The following is a 19077-nucleotide window of genomic DNA, read 5'->3' as shown; positions in this document are numbered from 1 at the left end:
CCTAATGGGATGCAGAAAGGATGTTTATTAGCAGGCATGAAAACAACATTAATCTCATTATCCATCTCCCTCAGAGCTCTTGGGTGACCAGAAATGCTGTCAATGAGCAGTAATATTTTGAAAGAAATCTTTTTTTCTGAGCAGTAGGTATCAGCAGTGGGCTTAAAATATGCAGTAAACCATGTTGTAAAGCGATGTACTGTCATCCAGGCTTTGTTCCATTTATAGCACATAGGCAGAGCGGACAGATCATTCTTAAGGATCCTAAGAATTTTGCCATTTTGGAATGGTAAATGAGCATTGACTTCAACTTAAGGTCACCAGCTACAGTAGCCTCTAAGTAGAGAGTCAGCTTATCCTGTGGACATTTGAAGCCAGACACTGACTTTTCTTTAGGTATGAAGCCCCTGGATGGCATTTTTTCCCAATGTAAGGCTGTTTTATCTACATTTAAAATCTGTTGTCTAGTGCTTGTGCTCATCCTCAGTCACTCAGTCACGTCCAACTCTCTGTGACTCCTTAGACTGTAGCCCACCAGACTCCTCTGTCCAGTGGATTTCCCAGGCAAGAATACAGGAGTGGGTTGCCATTTTCTACTCCAGGGGATCTTCCCAACCCAGAGATCAAACCCATGTCTCCTGCATCGGCAGACAGATTATTCACCACTGCCCCACCTGGGAAGCCTGCTGTCTACTGTGACCACCTTCATTCATGATCTTCACTGGATCTTCTGAATACCCTGTTGCAGCTTCTATATGAGCACTTGTTTCCTCACCTTGCACTTTATGTTATGGAAATGACTTCTTTCCTTATGAACCTCTGTTAGCTTCAAACTTTTCTTCTGCAGCTTCCTCACCATGTTGAGCCTTCATAGATGTGAAGAAAGTCAGGGCTTTGCTCTGGATTAGGCTTTGGTTAAAGGGAATGTTGTGGCTGATTTGATTTTTCCAGACCACTAAAACTTTCTCCCTATCAGCAATAAGGCTGTTTCACTTTCTTACAGTTGGTGTGTTCACTGGAGTAGCACTTTTAATCCTCTTCAAGAACTTTTCCTTTTGTGTTCATAACCTCATAACTGGGCTCACTGTGCAGAAGACCTAGCTTTTGGCCTGTCTCAGCTTTTGACATGCCTTTCTCACTAAGCATTATCATTTCTAGGTTTTGATTTAAAGTAAGAGACATGTGACTCTTTTTTTCCATGAACACTTAGAGGGTATTGTAGGGTTTTTAATTGGCCTAATTTCAATATTGTTATTTCTTCTGGAATAGGGAAACCTGAGGAGAGGGAGAAAAACAGGATTGACCGACCGGTGGGTGGAGGAGTCAGAACTTGCACATTTATCCATTAAATTTGTGGTCTTATATGGGGTGGTTTGTGGCACTCCAAAGCAATTACAATAGTAATATTGAAGATCACCATAACAAATATAATGAAAAAGCTTGAAATATTTCAAGACTTACCAAAACATGACACAGAGACAAGTGAGAAAATTCTTTAGGAAAAATTGGTGCCAATAGACTTCAACACAAGGCTGCCAGAAACCTTCAGTTTGTTAAAACAAAACAAAACAAAACAAAAAAAACACACATCTGTGAAGCACAAAAAGTGAAGTGCAATAAAATAAGATATGCCTGCATAGATGTTTGATGCTATAAATTTCTAAGTTCTTTTTTGATTGTGTGCCATAAATTTTGACATGGTGTTTTTCATTTTCTGTTATCTCAAAGCACTTGGTAATTTCCCACTTGGTTGGGTTAGAATGTATTGTTTGCTTTCCAAATTTTTTCGTTTCTAAATATTTGGAGATTTTCTTGATATCATTTTTAATGGATTTCTAATTTAATTCTGTTGTGTTTAGAGAGTGTACTTTGTGTATTTTGAAAGTTTTTAAATTTATTGAGATTTGTTATATGGAACAGAATGTGATCTGTTTCTGTAAATACTCCATGAGCATTTGAAAAGATGTTTTCAGCTGTTGTTAGGTCACGAGCTCTATAAATATCAGTTGGGTCAAGTTGGTTGATAGTCTTGTTCAAGTCTTCTATATCCATAATATACTAGTCTGGGTTCTCTAGAGAAACAGAACCAATAAAATACATATAAGAAGAGATTTATTAAAGGACTTGACTACTGTAGTTATGGATGCAAAAAGTCCCACAGTCTGCCTCTGTGAGCTGGGGAACCAGGAAAGCTGGTGGTATAGTTCAGTCTTGTCCAAAAGCCTAACAACCTGGAGGCTGCTGGTTGAAGTCTTAGAGTCTAAAGGCCTGAGAACTAGGAGCTTCAGAGTCTGAGGGCAAGAGAAGATAGATATTTCAGTTCAATAAGAAAGGGAATTCACCCTTCCTTCACATTTTTGTTCTATTCGGGCCCTGAAGGAATTAGGTGATGCCCATCCCCTGGTGGCTCAGACGGTGAAGAATCTACCTGCAATGCAGGAGACCCAGGCTCGATCCCTGGGTTGGGAAGATCCTCGGAAGGGAATGGCAACCCACTCCAGTATTCTTGCCTGGAGAATTCCATGGACAGAGGAGCCCAGTGGGCTACAGTCCATGGGGTCACAAAGAGCTGGACATGACTGACTAGCACACACACATCCCCATGGAAAGGCATCATTGGAAGGATTTCATTGGAATGGCTGATGCTGAGCTGAAGCTCCAGTACTTTGGCCACCTGATGCAAAGAGCCAACTCATTAGAAAAGACTCTGATGCTGGGAAAGATTAAGGCAAGAGGAGAAGTGGGTGACAGAGGATGAGTTGGATGGATGGCTTCACAAATTCAATCGACATGAGTTTGAGCAAACTCCAGGAGATAGTGAAGGACAGGGAAGCCTGGCATGCTGCCATTCTTGGGGTTGCAAAGAGCTGGACACGACTCAGTGACTGAACAGCAACAACACTGCCATTGGTGACATCTTCTTTACTCAGTCTACTGGCTAAAATGCTAATCTTTCCTGAAAATACTCTCCAGACACATCCAGAAATAATATGTGTGAAGCGCTATGAAGTGAAGTGCAATAAAACTAGGTATGCCTAAACTATCATATACAGTATTTTCACTGCCCTAAAAGTCCTTTGTGCTCTGCCTATTCATCTCCCTGTACCCACTGCAACCACTGATCTTTTTATTGTCTCCATAGTTTTGCCTTTTCCAGAATATCATATAGTTGGAATCATCCAGGATGTAGCTTTTACAGATTGGCTTCTTTCACTTAGAAATAGGCACTTAAGTTTCCTCCATGTCTTTTCCTACCTTAATAGTTTATTTATTTTTAAAAATATTTATTTATTTGGCTGCAGCAGGTCTTGGTTGGGGCACACAGGATCTTTGGTCTTTGCTGTGGCATGCAGGGCATCTCTATCTGTGGTATGTGAACTTGTAGTTGAGACATGTGAGCTCTATTTCCCTGGCCAGGGATCCAACCCCGGCCCCCTGCATTGGGACCAAAGAGTTTTAGCCACTGGACCATCAGGGAAGTCCCACTTTGCTTATTTTTAGCACTGACTTTATTTTTTGGAGCTCCAAAATCACTGCAGATGGTGATTGCAGACATGCAATTAAAAGATGCTTACTCCTTGGAAGTAAAGTTATGACCAACCTAGACAGCATATTAAAAAGCAGAGATATTACTTTGTCAACAAAGGTCCATCTAGTCAAGGCTATGGTTTTTCCAGTGGTCATGTATGGATGTGAGAGTTGGACTGTGAAGAAAGCTGAGCACCAAAGAATTGATGCTTTTGAACTGTGGTGTTGGAGAAGACTCTTGAGAGTCCGTCCCTTGGACTGCAAGGAGATCCAACCAGTCCATCCTAAAGCAGATCAGACCTGGGTGTTCATTGGAAGGACTGATGTTGAAGCTGAAACTCCAATACTTTGGCCACCTCGTGTGAAGAGTTGACTCATTGGTAAAGACCCTGATGCTGGGAAAGATTGAGGGCAGGCGGAGAAGGGGACGACAGAGGATGAGATGGTTGGATGGCATCACCGACTCAATGGACATGGGTTTGGGTGGACTCCGGGAGTTGGTGATGGACAGGGAGGCCTGGCATGCTGCGGTTCATGGGGTCATAAAGAGTTGGACATGTCTGAGTGACTGAACTGAATAGGTATATAGTGGTACCTCACTGTTGTTTTAATCTGTGTCTCCTTGATGCTATATGATGATAAGCATCATTTCATATGCTTATTTGCCATCTGTTTATCTTCTTCAGTGAGATGTTTGTCAAGATCTTTGGCCCATTTTTAAATTGGGTTGCTTATTTTCTTACCATTGATTTTTAAGAGTTCTTTGTATATTTAGTGTAACAGTCTTTTGTTAGATATGATTTTTGGGAAGATTTTCTCCCAATTTGTGGCTTGTCTCCTAATTCTCTTCAAGTCACATTGTTTTCCCTCTGAGAATTAAAATATTTTGATCTATATTCTCCTGGCTTTGCCTTGTTTTCAGTATGTGATCTTCTGTCTTCTTTTCTGTTTATCTCTACTTAATGCTTTTTTTGTTTTTTGGCCACACCACACAACATGGGGGTCTTATGGGATCTTAGTTTCCCAACCAGGGATAGAACCAGGGCCCCCTGTGGTGGAAGCATAGAGTCCTAACCACCGGACCACCAGAGAATTCCCTAATTTATATCCTGAATCCCATTCAGTTGCTTGTCTGATTTTTTATTTCAGACATTATAGTTTACACTTCTAGATGTTTGATTGGGTTCTTTAAAATTCTTTTCCCTATCTCTACTAAATGTGCTTCATCTTCCCTCTAGCTCTTAAAATAATGGGATATATTTTATTAACTGTTTTAATGCCCCTCTCTACTAATTCTAAATCTGTGTCCTTTGGGGCCTGTTTCCATTGATTTCTTTTTCTTCTTGTCATGGGTTATATTTCCTGCTTCTTTGCAGGCTTAGAATTTTTTAAATTGGATTCCATATACTGACTGTTAGATCTTGTTGAATGACTAGATATTTTTGTATTGCTAAAAGTATTTTTAAAATACAGTTGAGTTCCTTGGAAGAAATTTAATCCTTTTAAGTATGTTTTTTAAGCATTGTTAGGTAAGACCAGAGCAATATTTAGTCTAAGGCGAATTCTGTCCCACTATTGAGACAGATCTGTTTTAAGTATCAGCACAGTACCCTGTAAATTATTATATTCTCTTTTCTGGCTGGTAGGAACTATATTTTAGCCCTGTTTGAATTCCAAGTGTTCTTCCCTGTAATGCTTTCAGATGGTTCTTTTCCTGCCCTTGGTAGTTTATTTACATACACGTGCTGATCGTCAGTTGAAGACTCAAGGAACGTCTTCTGGCGATCTCTGAAGCTTGTTCTCTGCTTCTCATTCATCTCTGGTTCTCTGTCCTCTGAATTCTAGTCTCTGGACTCCCTAATTCATCTCCTCCTTCCAGAAGGTTTGCTGAGTTCTTCCTAGGTTCCTTTTTTATACCCTGGAGCCTAGAAAGTGTCTCCAGACAGAAAGCCATGGCAGTTAGAGGAAATTCTTTCTTCCAGCTCTCAGGGAACATAGTCCTTTGTTGCCAATGTACAATGACTTGAGAGCAATTGTTTCATATATATTGTCCAGTTTTTCAGTTATTTCAGGTGAGAGAGTACTAGTTGCTGTTATTCTATCTTGGTTAGAAATATAAGTTACTTAAAATTTTTCTAATTTTATTTTTATGCATACATTATTTTTGTGTTCTTTTCCATTATGGTTTATCCCAGGAGATTGGTAGGGTTCCCTGTGCTATACAGTAGGACGTTGTTTATTCATTCTAAATGTAATAGTTTGCGTCTACCAACTCCAGCTCCCAGTCCAAAGCTCTCCCTTTCGCCTTCCCCACAACAGCCACAAGTTACTTCTGAATGTCTGAGTCTGTTGCTATCTTGTAGATAGGTTCATTTGTTTCATATTTTAGATTCCACATATAGGTGATCTCATGTGCTATTTGTCTTTCTCTTTCTAACTTATTTCAGTTCGCATGATAAAATCTCGTTGCATCCATGTGGCCACAGATGGCATTATTTCATTCATTATTTCTTTTCATTTATGGCTGAGTAGAGAAATAGAAGTTTCTCAAGGGTAGTGTTTTTGAGACGTTATTCCTAAAATGTTAGTAAACTTTGGGAAGGAATAGCTAGAGGAAAGAGGTCAATCATGGTTTAGTTTCCAAAGAAGGGGAGGAAATGCGTGGATATGCGTAAGGTGAATCCAAATGTGAATATTAGGATTATTGGACTATTAGGAATGAGTCTTCTGTTTTTGATGGTGGACATTCTGTGGACCAAGATGAAATCATTTTTACTTAAGGTCTCACCACTAGATGGGGCTATGTGGGAGAAAAAAATACCTGGGGAGATGGGTCTTCCAAATTTGGGGGCAGTTCTCTGTATTCAAGGGGCTTCCTTGTGGATCAGACAGTAAAGAATTCACCTGCAGTGCAGGAGACTTGGGTTTGATCCCTGGGTCGGAAAGATCCTCTGGAGAATTCAAAATGGATAACCAACAATGACCTACTGTATAGCACAGGGAACTCTGCTGAATATTATGTGGCAGCCTAGATGGAAGGGGAATTGGGGAAGAATGGATACATGTGTTTGTGTGGCTCAGTCGCTTTGCTGTGCACTCGAAACTATCACAGTTAATTGGCTATACTTTAATCTTCAATATAAAATAAAGTTTAAAATAAATAAATAAAATAGATAAAAGCAAGGTCATACTGTATAGCACAGGGAACTATATTCACTATCCTGTAATATACTATAATGGAAAAACATGGAAAAGGATATATACACACGCATATATATATATATATATATATATCTGAATCGCTTTGCTGTACACCAGAAACTAACACAACATTGTAAATTAACTGTACTTCAATGTAAGAAAAATAAAAAAATGTAGAAGAAGTAATAAACCTCTATGTACCCTTCATAAAAGTTAGGGGCCGTTGGGTATATGTCGAATCAGACCTTTCTCTCGAGCCTCTTGTGTGGGATAATAGTCATTATTCATAACAATAGCAACTATTACTTCTTGAGTACTTGCTATGTGCAGGAATTCCTGAGATGGTTGGATGGCATCACCGACGGGATGAACATGAGTTTGAGTAGGCTCTGGGAGTTGGTGATGGACAGGGAAGCCTGGCGTGCTGCAGTCCATGGGGTCACAAAGAGTTAGACATGACTGAGCGACTGAACTGAACTGACACAATTGATGTAAATACACAACAATCTCTGTGGGTAGGTATTTTATCATCATTTTCTAAATGAAGGAATCAAAGTTCAGATAAATAAAATGACCCATGTCTCTTGGGTATTGAAAGTTATAGTTGGGATTTAAACCCAAATCAGTATTATCCCAAAGCCAAAATGCTTATATACTATGTCATGCTGAAGGACTCTAGCTGGCTACTTTAGTTTCCTCTGGAGAAGATGCTAAGGGACTAAGAATTTGGGATGTTTTTTGGTACCCAAATTCCGCAAAGCATCTTGAGGAGGAAGTTGTCATGCATAACCAGTATTGGCCTGGCTTGAATCAGTCCTGGAAAAGACAAACTAAGGGACTTGATGGAGCTCTCATTCATCATGAATCCATTTGGACATCCAGGGCACGGTCTGGATTTTACCCTTTGAAATCTAAACTCACCTTAGACAGACTGTCAGGTTTCCTCTAGAAGGCATCTCATGTTTATCCAAGGCCTGGAGGAGAGTTGGTCAGGATGTCATATAGTTCCACTTTAGCAAGTTCTTTCTATTCTGTGTTAATAGAATCAAGAAAATTGAGTTCTTATCATCTTGGGTAAGAGTTCAGAGCCTCAGTTGTTAAGGCTAGGATTTAATTTAATTTAATTCAATAGACATTATTGCTGCTGCTGCTGCTAAGTCGCTTCAGTCGTGTCCGACTCTTCGCTATTCAATGCTGATTCAATGCTCTATCTACACCAGGCACTTAGGTTGGGAAATCAAAGAGGTGTGAGACATAGACCACACCCTAGAGGAAATCAAAGTCCAACTGGGGAGGTGGATGGATAAACAGATAATTATGATTAGGTAGATTAAGTACAGGAGAAAGCAATGGCACTCCACTCCAGTACTCTTGCCTGGAAAATCCCATGGATGGAGGAGCCTGGTGGGCTGCAGTCCATGGGGTCGCTGAGAGTCGCACACGACTGAGCGACTTCACTTTCACTTTTCACTTTCATGCATTGGAGAAGGAAATGGCAACCCACTCCAGTGATCTTCCCTGGAGAATCCCAGGAACGGAGGAGCCTGGTGGGCTGATGTCTGTGGGGTCGCACAGAGTCGGACATGACTGAAGTGACTTAGCAGCAGGTTAAGTACAACAGAACATATGCACAGAAGACTATGAGGGTTCAAAAGAGGGGCAAGTGGTCCTGGCCTGAGGTTGAGAATGTTAGACCAGGACTCTTCAGCTGGTTTCAGGAGCCGTGTGCAGAGTTTCAAGACCTTTAACTTATTATTGACTGGGGTATTTTTGCAGAAATTAATGCCAATGGCTGGCGATTTTAATTTTGGTTGGCCCCAAATTGTTATTTCACTAGCACTTTGTGGGTTATTATATTCAATAGTTACACGTGACGCACCTGTAAAGTCTTCCAATTTTTTGTGAAACGTTGTCTTCAATCCACTCATCTCTAGAAGCAGAGGAGCACTCTCCAACAGCATGAGTTTCATTTTCACTTTCCATACCAGAATCAATCACTAAGGTTTTTTTGTTGGTCTCATATTCACTTCATCTGAATCAGAACTATATTCTGAAGAACTATCATCTTCTGAGACACTAGTATATGTCACTCAGACAATCAAAGTGTCTGCATGAGATTCACTGAAAAATTCTTCCTCACTCAAAATTTTGTGATGTGTCATTTTTGAAAATTGTGTGTGTATTATGATATACACAGAGTTGGAACAAAAACCTAATGGAGCAAAATGTGAATGATAACAAAATCATAAGTTGTATGATGAACCCTTGATCAATTTTAAGCTCTAATGACTTTGCATGGTGCTGTTAATTATATCACTCTCTAAAAACGTATTGATATGTCTTTGGTCAGTTATACTAGATGCTCCCAGGCATGTAGCAGCCGTGCCACATTGGTGGTGGTGGTGGTCCCATATGTGAACCCAGAGTCACTGAGAGGAGAGTGGAGAATTCCACATGGCATTATGAGTTTGTCTTTGATGTGCTTTGTGATTTGAATATGTCAGTGGGCCTTTTGGGTTTGATCAGGTGTCAGTCTTGTGAGTGCATTTTTTAAAAAGTGAAAGTGAAAGGGAAGTCACTCAGTCATGTCCGATTCTTTGCGACCCCGTGGACTGTAGCCCACCACGCTCCTCTGTCCATGGGATTTTCCAGGCAAGAGTGCTGGAGTGGGTTGCCATTTCCTTCTCCAGAGGATCTTCCCGACCCAGGGATCAAACCCAGGTCTCCTGCATTGTAAGCAAGACGCTTTACCGTCTGAGCCACCGCTAAAAGATGTATTTGTTTTTTTGACTGCTCTGGATATTCATTGCTGCACCTGGGCTTTCTTTACTTGGCGCAGGTCAGGGCTGCTCTTCATTATGGTGCAAGGGCTTCTCGTTGCGGTGGCTTCTCTTGTTGTGAAGTGTGGTTTTAAAGCACAGGCTTAGTAGCTGTGGCATGGACTTAGTTGCTTTGTGGCATGTGGGATCTTCCTGGACCAGGGATTGAACCCATGTCCCCGTCATTGACAGGCAGAGTCTTAAACACTAGATCACCAGGGAAGCCCCTTGTGAATGCATTTTAAGTCACTTGTTGGATATTAACAGAAGTCAGGAATTCTTCTAGGAGATGATGGGGTCAGGATTCTGTTAGTGCAGAGAAGATTCTCCTGAAATATATATTGAAATAAGACTTCAATCTGATTACATTCTACAGTCCTAGAAAACAACAGGAACCAAGCTATGTTAAAATGTAAAAATAATGATTAATATCACCTCTTATAGCAAGTTGTATTTAATCCTTCTCTAAAATTAATTTGTGTTTTTTTTTTTAAGTAAGATGTTGATCAAAGGAAAGTACAGAGACAACCACTATATTTGTTTTCTATTGCTGCTGTAACACGATCACATGGATGATATCTTACAGTTTTGGAGGTCAGACATCTGAAATCACTTTCATTGGGCTTAAGTTAAGGTGTTGGCAGGAGTGGTTCCATCTTAGAGGTTCTGAAGGCAACATATTTCCTCGCTTTTTCCCATTTCTGTGACCAGTTTCCTTGGCTTGTAATTTTTATCCTCCCTCTTGAAAGTACATCACTCTGATTTTGCTTCTGTCATCGTGTTGTCTCCTCTGACCCTGACCCTGCCTCCCTTTTACAAGGACCAGTGTGGTTATATTAAGCTGACTCCAGCACTCCAGGATAGTCTTTTCCCTTCATGATCTTTGATCACATTGGCAAGCCCGCTTTGCCAAATAAGGTAACATTCACTAGTTCTGGGAATTAGGTCATATTCAGGGATCCCATTATTCAGACTACCATAACTGCTGTTTATGTGTTTCCGGATTGACTTTTAATATTCTTCAAAAATTTATACAGTTCAGATTATTCTCTATATCTACATTGGTATTATGCTTTTTTTTTTTAAAGCATTTTTAAAAGTTTTTACTGCATTTGTTACACTGTTGCTTCTGTTTTTTTATTTTCTGGTTATTTGGCTGGGAGGCATGTGGAGTCTTGGCTCCCCAACCAGGGATTGAACCTGCACCCCCTGCATTGGAAGGCAAAGTCTTAACCACTGGCCCACCAGGGAACTCCCTCAGTTTTATGCTTTTTCACTTAATCTTATATTATTTATTCATCTTAATATAGTTTTGGGAACTCCCTCAGTTTTATACTTTTTCACTTAATCTTATATTATTTATTCATCTTAATATAGTTTTTTGAAAGAATGATTTTTGATAGCAGCATTATTCTTCCATGGGGTTATGTCATAATTTTTTTTAGCCATTATATTATAATTTTTGTTAGGAACTTTGATTGTAAGTAATAGAAAGCCAACTCTAGTTGGTGGAAACAAAGAGAAAGTTGACTCTGGCAGTCTGAAGTGTGAAGGGTTGAACAACCAGGCTCTGTGGGTTTCAGCAGGGCTTCAGAAGCCCTTAAATGCTCTTTCATTGAAGCCTGCTATTTTCCCCCATGTCATGATTTCATCCACTAGAGAGGGGCTGGATGACCACAAGCCCTCTGTCTAGCCTGGCCAGTGCAAATTCCCTAACAGAAAGCAAACTCCCAGTCTCATTAAAGTCTGAATTTAATCTCAGGGAATTCAACTGCAGGTCCTGGTAGTAGAGGTCCTTGCTATTTAGAATGGTTCATGGACCAATAGCATCAGTATTGTTTGGGTACTTGTTAGAAATTCAGAACTCAGGCCCCACTCAGGACATAATGAGCGTCCTACGTTTCTAGAAAGGCTGGTTATAGATTACGAGATGGGACCAGCCTTGTAATCTGCCTTTTAACAATAGTCCAGGAGGCTTGCATGCCCATGGATATTTGAGAAGCACTGTTATCATAACTTATTTCTGTGCTTCTGTTTTGGTGGATGTTGACAAAGCCTGTGTTGACTGCCTGGCAATCGAGTTTTGTTGCTGTGAGGATGGACCAGAGAGACAATGAAAACAAGCAGCCCCACAGGCATCGGGAATCACACTCATACCAACTGGTCATTACCGCTGCACAATGGTTTCTGACCTCACGGGAAACTAAACTAGAACAGCCAAGATCTGCAGCTGTGGCATCCAAAATTTGTCTAAAGCACCCCCGGAAAATATGGCCTTGTCAAGTAAATCTTAGGTCCCTCTGGTCTGGGCTCTGCCCCTGCCTGGCTTACCCCAGAGCATCAGCCAAGTCATCCTCCTGTATGTTTGTTACTAAAGTAAAAACAATGGGTAGTCAAGGGTGATGTAGTATCATTGAATGGATTACCCGTGAGCTTTTTCTTATTCTACACACACCACCTACGGACACCGGCATCTGGGCCTGCTGTGATTCTTCTCCCGTTAAGAAGTGTGTTTACAAACTCTTGCTAGCCAGGAAACGTCCAGCTTTGAATAATACCTAAAAAGAAAACTACAGGAATTTGCAGAATGATTTAAAAATGATCCCAAATATAATAAATAATTGGTAACATGGGACTTCCCTGGTACTCCAGTATTAAAACCCCGTGCTCCCAGTGCAGTGATGCAGGAGGTACAGGATTGATCCCTGGTTGGGGAACTAAGATCCCGTGTTTCATGGCACAGTCACCCAAAAAAAGTTGGTAACACATATATGGGTTAGTACAGGGGCAATGTGGACTTTGGCATCTGGTACAGCTGTATTGTCACAGAGTCAAGATACAGAACCTTCTGTGCCTGGGTCCAAAGCCTAGAGAGGATATTAGGATCTATCAGATAAGGTAACAGGGCTTCCTACGCAGCACTAGTGGTAAAGAACTTGCTTGCCGATACAGGTAGACGTAGGAGATACAGGTTTGATCCCTGGGGTTTGGAAGATTCCCTGGAGAAGGGCATGGCAACCCACTCCAGTATTCTGGCCTGGAGAATTCCAAGGACAGAGGAGCCTGGCAGGCTATAGTCCACAGGGTTGCAAAGAGTTGAACACAACTGAAGCGATTTAGCACTGGAGCTCTGGAGATAAGGTAACAGAAAACTCACAGTCCAACCAGATTAAGTAATAGGGGCATTGAGCCTCTAACCTTAACAGCTGTTCAGAGGGAGGGCTGCTCTAGCCACTGGATGTCTGGGCTTTGTCTCTGTTTTTTCATTCTGCCTTCCTTTGTGTTGGCTTTGTATTTAGAGTAACGCAGACCTAGGTTCGATTCCTGGGTTGGGAAGATCTGCTGGAGGAGGGATAGGCTACCCACTCCAGTATTCTTGGGCTTCCCTGGTGGCTCTACTGGTAAAGAGTCTGCCTGCAATGTAGGAGACCCTGTTTTGATTCCTGGGTCGGGAAGATTTGCTGGAGAAGGAATAGGCTACCCACTCCAGTATTCTTGGGCTTCCCTGGTGGCTCAGCTGGTAAAGAATCTGCCTGCAATGCAGGAGACCTGGTTTCTATCCCTGGGTTGGGAAGATCCCCCTGGAGAAGGGAATGGCTATTCACTTTAGTATTCAGGCCTGGAGAATTCCCTGGACTGTATAATCCATGGGGTCCCAAAGAGTCAGACACGATTGAGTGACTTTCAGAGTAACAACAAGATGGCCACTTGTTCCAGACATCAGTTCTTACATTCTACTGGTCCAAATTTCATCATGTGTCACGTCTACACCAGTAGCAAAGAAAACAGGTCCTCATGATTGGCTTAGACAAACAAAGACATACTGAATGGACTTGACGATGGGACCAGCCTTTCTAGCAACATAGGATGCTCAGTGGATCCCGCCCTATTTTCATTCTGATTCTCCCAACAGGACATGAAGCATGGGGATGTTTTAGAACACAGGTGGGATGGGACTGGAGGTGGGACAAGAGGAGGAAATATGGGGCAACATGAGGGATCCTTGTGTGAAAGAAAATGGTGTCTTTACTGTTTTAATATCTATCACCTAATTATGATATTTTCCATAGTTTTGTAAGATGTTACCATTGGAAAAAACTAGACAAAGAGTACCAAGAATGTTATTTCTTATAATTGCGTATCAATCTACAGGGATCTGAAAATCAGAATTTTAAAAGATTGTATTAAAGTAGCAGTTATCTTGAGTTTTTTGAGTTTTTTAACATCCCCTTGAATTTTTCTCCCTTGGCAAGTGCCTCTCTTGCCTCTCCCACACCAAAGGCATACAAGCTAAATGCCACTTTCTAGTACATAATCTTCAGCAAACAAATGATTGTCCCCTAAGCCTAAGTTTCCTTATCTGCAAAATGGGAATGACCGTAATTGTTACCTCCTGGGAAGAATCCCCTCTGCCTTTTCTAAAACCATCTTGAACATCAGGAAGTTCATGGTTCACATATTGCTGAAGCCTGGCTTGGAGAATTTTGAGCATTACTTTACTAGCGTGTGAGATGAGTACAATTGTGTGGTAGTTTGAGCATTCTTGGGCATTGCCTTTCTTTGGGATTGGAATGAAAACTGACTTTTTCCAGTCCTGTGGCCACTGCTGAGTTTTCCAAATTTGCTGGCATATTGAGTGCAGCACTTTCACAGCATCGTCTTTTAGGATTTGAAATAGCTCAACTGAAATTCCATCACCTCCACTAGCTTTGTTTGTAGTGATGCTTTCTAAGGCCCGCTTGACTTCACATTCCAGGATGTCTGGCTCTAGGTGAGTGATCACACCATCGTGATTATCTGGGTCGTAAAGACCTTTTTTGTACAGTTCTTCTGTGTATCCTTGCCACCTCTTCTTAATATCTTCTGCTTCTGTTAGGTCCATACCATTTCTGTCCTTTATTGTGCCCATCTTTGCATGAAATGTTCCCTTGGTATCTCTAATTTTCCTGAAGAGATCTCTAGTCTTTCCCATTCTGTTGTTTTCCTCTATTTCTTTGCATTAATCTCTGAGGAAGGCTTTCTTATCTCTTCTTGCTCTTCTTTGGAACTCTGCATTCAGATGTTTATATCTTTCCTTTTCTCCTTTGCTTTTCACTTCTCTTCTTTTCACAGCTATTTGTAAGGTCTCCCCAGACAGCCATTTTGCTTTTTTGCGTTTCTTTTCCATGGGTTTTAGAAAAGGCAGAGGAACCAGAGATAAAATTGCCAACATCTGCTGGATCATGGATGATCCATGGAACAAGCAAGAGAGTTCCAGAAAAACATCTATTTCTGCTTTATTGACTATGCCAAAGCCTTTGACTGTGTGGATCACAATAAACTGTGGAAAATTCTGAAAAAGATGGGAATACCAGACCACCTGACCTGCCTATTGAGAAACCTGTGTGCAGGTCAGGAAGCAACAGTTAGAACTGGACATGGAACAACAGACTGGTTCCAAATAGGAAAAGGAGTACATCAAGGCATATTGTCACCCTGCTTATTTAACTTCTATTCAGAGTAGATCATGAAAAACGCTGGGCTGGAAGAAGCACAAGCTGGAATCAAGATTGCCGGGAGAAATATTAATAACCTCAGATATGCAGATGATACCACCCTTATGGCAGAAAGTGAAGAGGAACTCAAAAGCTTCTTGATGAAAGTGAAAGAGGAGAGTGACATAGTTGGCTTAAAGCTCAACATTCAGAAAACGAAGATCATGGCATCCGGTCCCATTACTTCATGGGAAATAGATGGGGAAACAGTGGAAACAGTGTCAGACTTTATTTTTTGGGGCTCCAAAATCAGTGCAGATGGTGACTGCAGCCATGAAATTAAAAGACGCTTACTCCTTGGAAGGAAAGTTATGACCAACCTAGATAGCATATTCAAAAGCAGAGACATTACTTTGCCAACAAAGGGTTCATCTACTCAAGGCTATGGTTTTTCCTGTGGTCATGTATGGATGTGAGAGTTGGACTATGAAGAAGGCTGAGTGCCAAAGAATTGATGCTTTTGAACTGTGGTGTTGGAGAAGACTCTTGAGAGTCCCTTGGACTGCAAGGAGGTCCAACCAGTCCATTATGAAGGAGATCAGTCTTGGGATTTCTTTGGAAGGAATGATGCTAAAGCTGAAACTCCAGTACTTTGGCTACCTCATGCAAAGAGTTGACTCATTGGAAAAGACTCTGATGCTGGGAGGGATTGGGGGCAGGAGGAGAAGGGGATGACAGAGGATGAGATGGCTGGATGGCATCACTGACTCGATGGACGTGAGTCTGAGTGAACTCCGGGAGTTGGTGATGGACAGGGAGGCCTGGCGTGCTGTGATTCGTGGGGTCGCAAAGAGTCGGACACGACTGAGCGACTGAACTGAACTGACTGACTGAGAGAGAATCCTAGGGACGGCGGAGCCTGGTGGGCTGCCGTCTCTAGGGTAGCACAGAGTCGGACACTATTGAAGCAACTTAGCAGCAGCGGGGTTTTTGTCAACTTTAAGCAAGATAATGCATATAAATAACTAGTCCAGGGCCTAGTATATAGCAAATTCTATTTGTTTTATTAAAATTTTTTTTTGTTGTGGTATAATTACAATGTTGTCTTAGTTTCTACTGTACAACAAAATGAATCAGCTACATGTATACACATATCCCCTCTTTTTTGGATTTCTTTCCCATTTAGGTCACCACACAGCATAGATTCCCTGAGCTATACAGTAGGTGTAAATTCTATTTAAATGTTAATTATACAACCTATTGTAACACGGTAACCAGAGCATCCATGTGAAAAATGTGTGTACATGGTAGCAGGGAGTAGATTAGATGGAAGATTCATTTTATTTAGTGCCTCAGTGTCCAAGCACCTTGAGCACTAAAAATGTAACCTTCCTCCTCAGGGCACATGACGTGTATGGACAGTTCCCCCCGGGTCCCCTGTTTGGTTTAATGTGCTATGGTCACCATCTTGAAATTCTTATTAATTTTTTTTAACAAGGAACCCATTTTTTTGCAGCGTCCCCAAAATGTATGTAGCCAGACCTATCCCTCCTTAATCAAAGCCCATGTCCCCTTGGAGAAGGTAAGATAGACCAGTCTCTGCCTCCTCCCTTGCTTTTCCCCAGTAGTCCTGGGAAGTACGTTCAACTCAAGTAGAGGGAGTTCTCCTCCCAGACTTGGTCTCCCGCGGCCCCATATCTCCTCATTCAAAGATACTTTCCCAGCCCACCCCCACAAGTAACGCCGACCCTTAAGTGGAAACCTCCTTGGTTTCATGAGTATGGGTGGGGTCGTCTGTAGAGGGTTTTCCTCCAAATTTGTGGGTTTAGGTACTTGTGCTTGATCAGTTTTTTATTAGGCGGAAGAGTTTTTTGGACAAGACCAGGGCTCTACTTTGCCACAGTTTAAAAAAAGAGAGAATCTGTGGGTCTTGAAGAAACAGAGGAGGTTCAGGAAGAAAAACGCATAAAATCATTAAACTATCACTTTAGTGGTATTTCCAAGTTGTCAAAACCACTCTGAAGTGTCACTTGCTAAGGAGAAGCATTCCTGGGGTTTTACAGACCCTGGATTGGGAAAGAATTTCTTAGTGAGAATGCTGAGGTTGTAGTCAGTAAGATGATCCAGTGGAGAAATATTGCCCTTGGACTTGAAGGGTTTGAGTCCTGTTTGTCCAGGTGCAGCACTTGTGTGCAAATGCGTGCACTCAGCCGCTCTGCCACTAGGGTCTGCCAAGACAGGCAGCTGTGCCCTGGGCTGGTGGGCTTAGCCTGGGGGTGGGGGGTGGGTTGCACCTCGCACCTCGCAGGAAAGTGAGGGGAGCCTGGGAGGGGGGCCTGTGGTTCCTCGTGGAGAAAGGATGTGCCTGGAATAACAAAGGAAAGAAATAAAAACAAAACAAACCCGCAGCATAGGAGTTCCAACCAAGCTTAGAAGTGATGAAAGTGAAAAGAAAATTTTAGCTGGAGTCCAAACTGTGGCTAAGGTTATGACAGTTAATAAATCAGTGCATCTGGAAAATGTTCAGTCTCAACAATAAAATTAGGAAGCAATACTTTCATTCGACTAGTGTTATTAAAAAGTAGTAATTATTAAAACATTTATATCATCTTTCTGCAGGCATCTTTTATTTATTCATCATGAGGCTTGCCATCTCCAAGAAATTAAGGTATGTTGTGTGTATTGATAAAAATGGATTCTGCCACTTACTAACCATGTGGCTTTGGGTGGATTACTTAAGATCTCTGAACCTCTATAAGTTGAATTTCACAATAACTGTAATTTTTTTATTATTTTAAAACCTTTTTATTTTGTATTGGGGGGTTGCAAAGAGTCGGACATGACTGAAGCAACTAACACACTTTCACATGGCTGATTAACAATGTTGTGACAGGTACAGGTGAACAGCAAAGGGACTTAGCCATACATAGACATGTATCCATTCTCCCCAAACTCCCCTCCCATCCAGGCTGCCACATAACGCTGCGCAGAGTTCCATGTGTTATACAGTAGGTCCTTGATAACTGTCCCTTCAAGTGGTGGTTTTCAAATATTTTGGCAGCAGCCTGGAGTAAACAACAATCTTTATCACAATGTAATATGCTACATACACCCATATGTGCATAAGCAAAACAAAGCTTCCATACATTTATCTTGTTTTTTTTTTTTGTTTTTTTCATTGCATTTTATTTAAGAAATAGTGGTGGAGACCTACTAAACTGATTTCACAGCTCACTGTTTCAAAAATGGTATTATGGGTTGGTCTGCCCATGAAATGAGTCATCTCACTATACAGAGGAAGCAGTGATTACGTTTTGGTGTGCACATTTCCATTCCTGTCATCATGCGTGTGTACATGTCTGTGTTTGTATAGTATGTGTGTATATAAGAATATGATACTCACAGATTTGTTACCAAGTTTTACATTTAATAATATACCATCAACATACCCTTGTTTTTCTAATTTTTAAAATCTCCTTTATCCTTAAATACTCCCTCAGGTTTGTCTTTGCCTGACCAGCAATCTGTTACCAGGAATTTTTCACATTCTTTGGTGCAGCATCCATGCTTTTCAGGGCCATTTATGCCCTCCTTGGATTATAGAAATCATACCATGGGGTGGGCACTGTAGGTGCATCATGTACACAGTAGGTGCTCAATGAAGTAACAGGAATTGAACAACTCACTTGTCCCCACAGTGAGCTCAGATGTTAAGGCAAGATGTTCTAAGACCTCTTTCAGGAAATGAGGTCCCAGCTTAGGGCAACTTTCCTATCCAACAACCTGTAACTCTGGAGTTTGGATGACATAGCTGAATTTATTTGGTCCACTGACACCCTATATATTATAGAACCCAAGCTCTGCTATACCAGGAATTTATTCTGTAACCTGAAACTCTGAGTCTTCATTTACTCGTCTGCAGTGATGACGATCCTAACACCCACCTCACAGGGAGATGACGTAACAAATGAACGCTCTTGAACGTCTTGAACATTCTCAAGAGCTGTTGTGAAATGAGTTTTTTCTATAAACGCTCACCTGAATGGGATTTTTGT

General features: G+C 41.3%; 1 long non-coding RNA gene across 3 annotated transcripts in view; it reads left to right on the top strand.

Moving 5' to 3' along the window:
• The window catches only part of LOC133260601 (uncharacterized), a 122632-nt gene that overhangs the window by 34225 nt on the left and 69330 nt on the right, over nt 1-19077 (top strand). For all 3 annotated transcript variants that reach the window (XR_009740887.1, XR_009740886.1, XR_009740885.1), the window contains exon 2: nt 17642-17690. This is a non-coding gene — a long non-coding RNA (uncharacterized LOC133260601). The remainder of the gene's footprint in view (nt 1-17641; nt 17691-19077) is intronic.

This window comes from Bos javanicus, chromosome 14 (assembly GCF_032452875.1).
Source record: "Bos javanicus breed banteng chromosome 14, ARS-OSU_banteng_1.0, whole genome shotgun sequence".
In the NCBI taxonomy this organism is placed as follows: Eukaryota; Metazoa; Chordata; class Mammalia; order Artiodactyla; family Bovidae; genus Bos; species Bos javanicus.
This window is presented reverse-complemented; position numbering and strand designations above follow the sequence as displayed.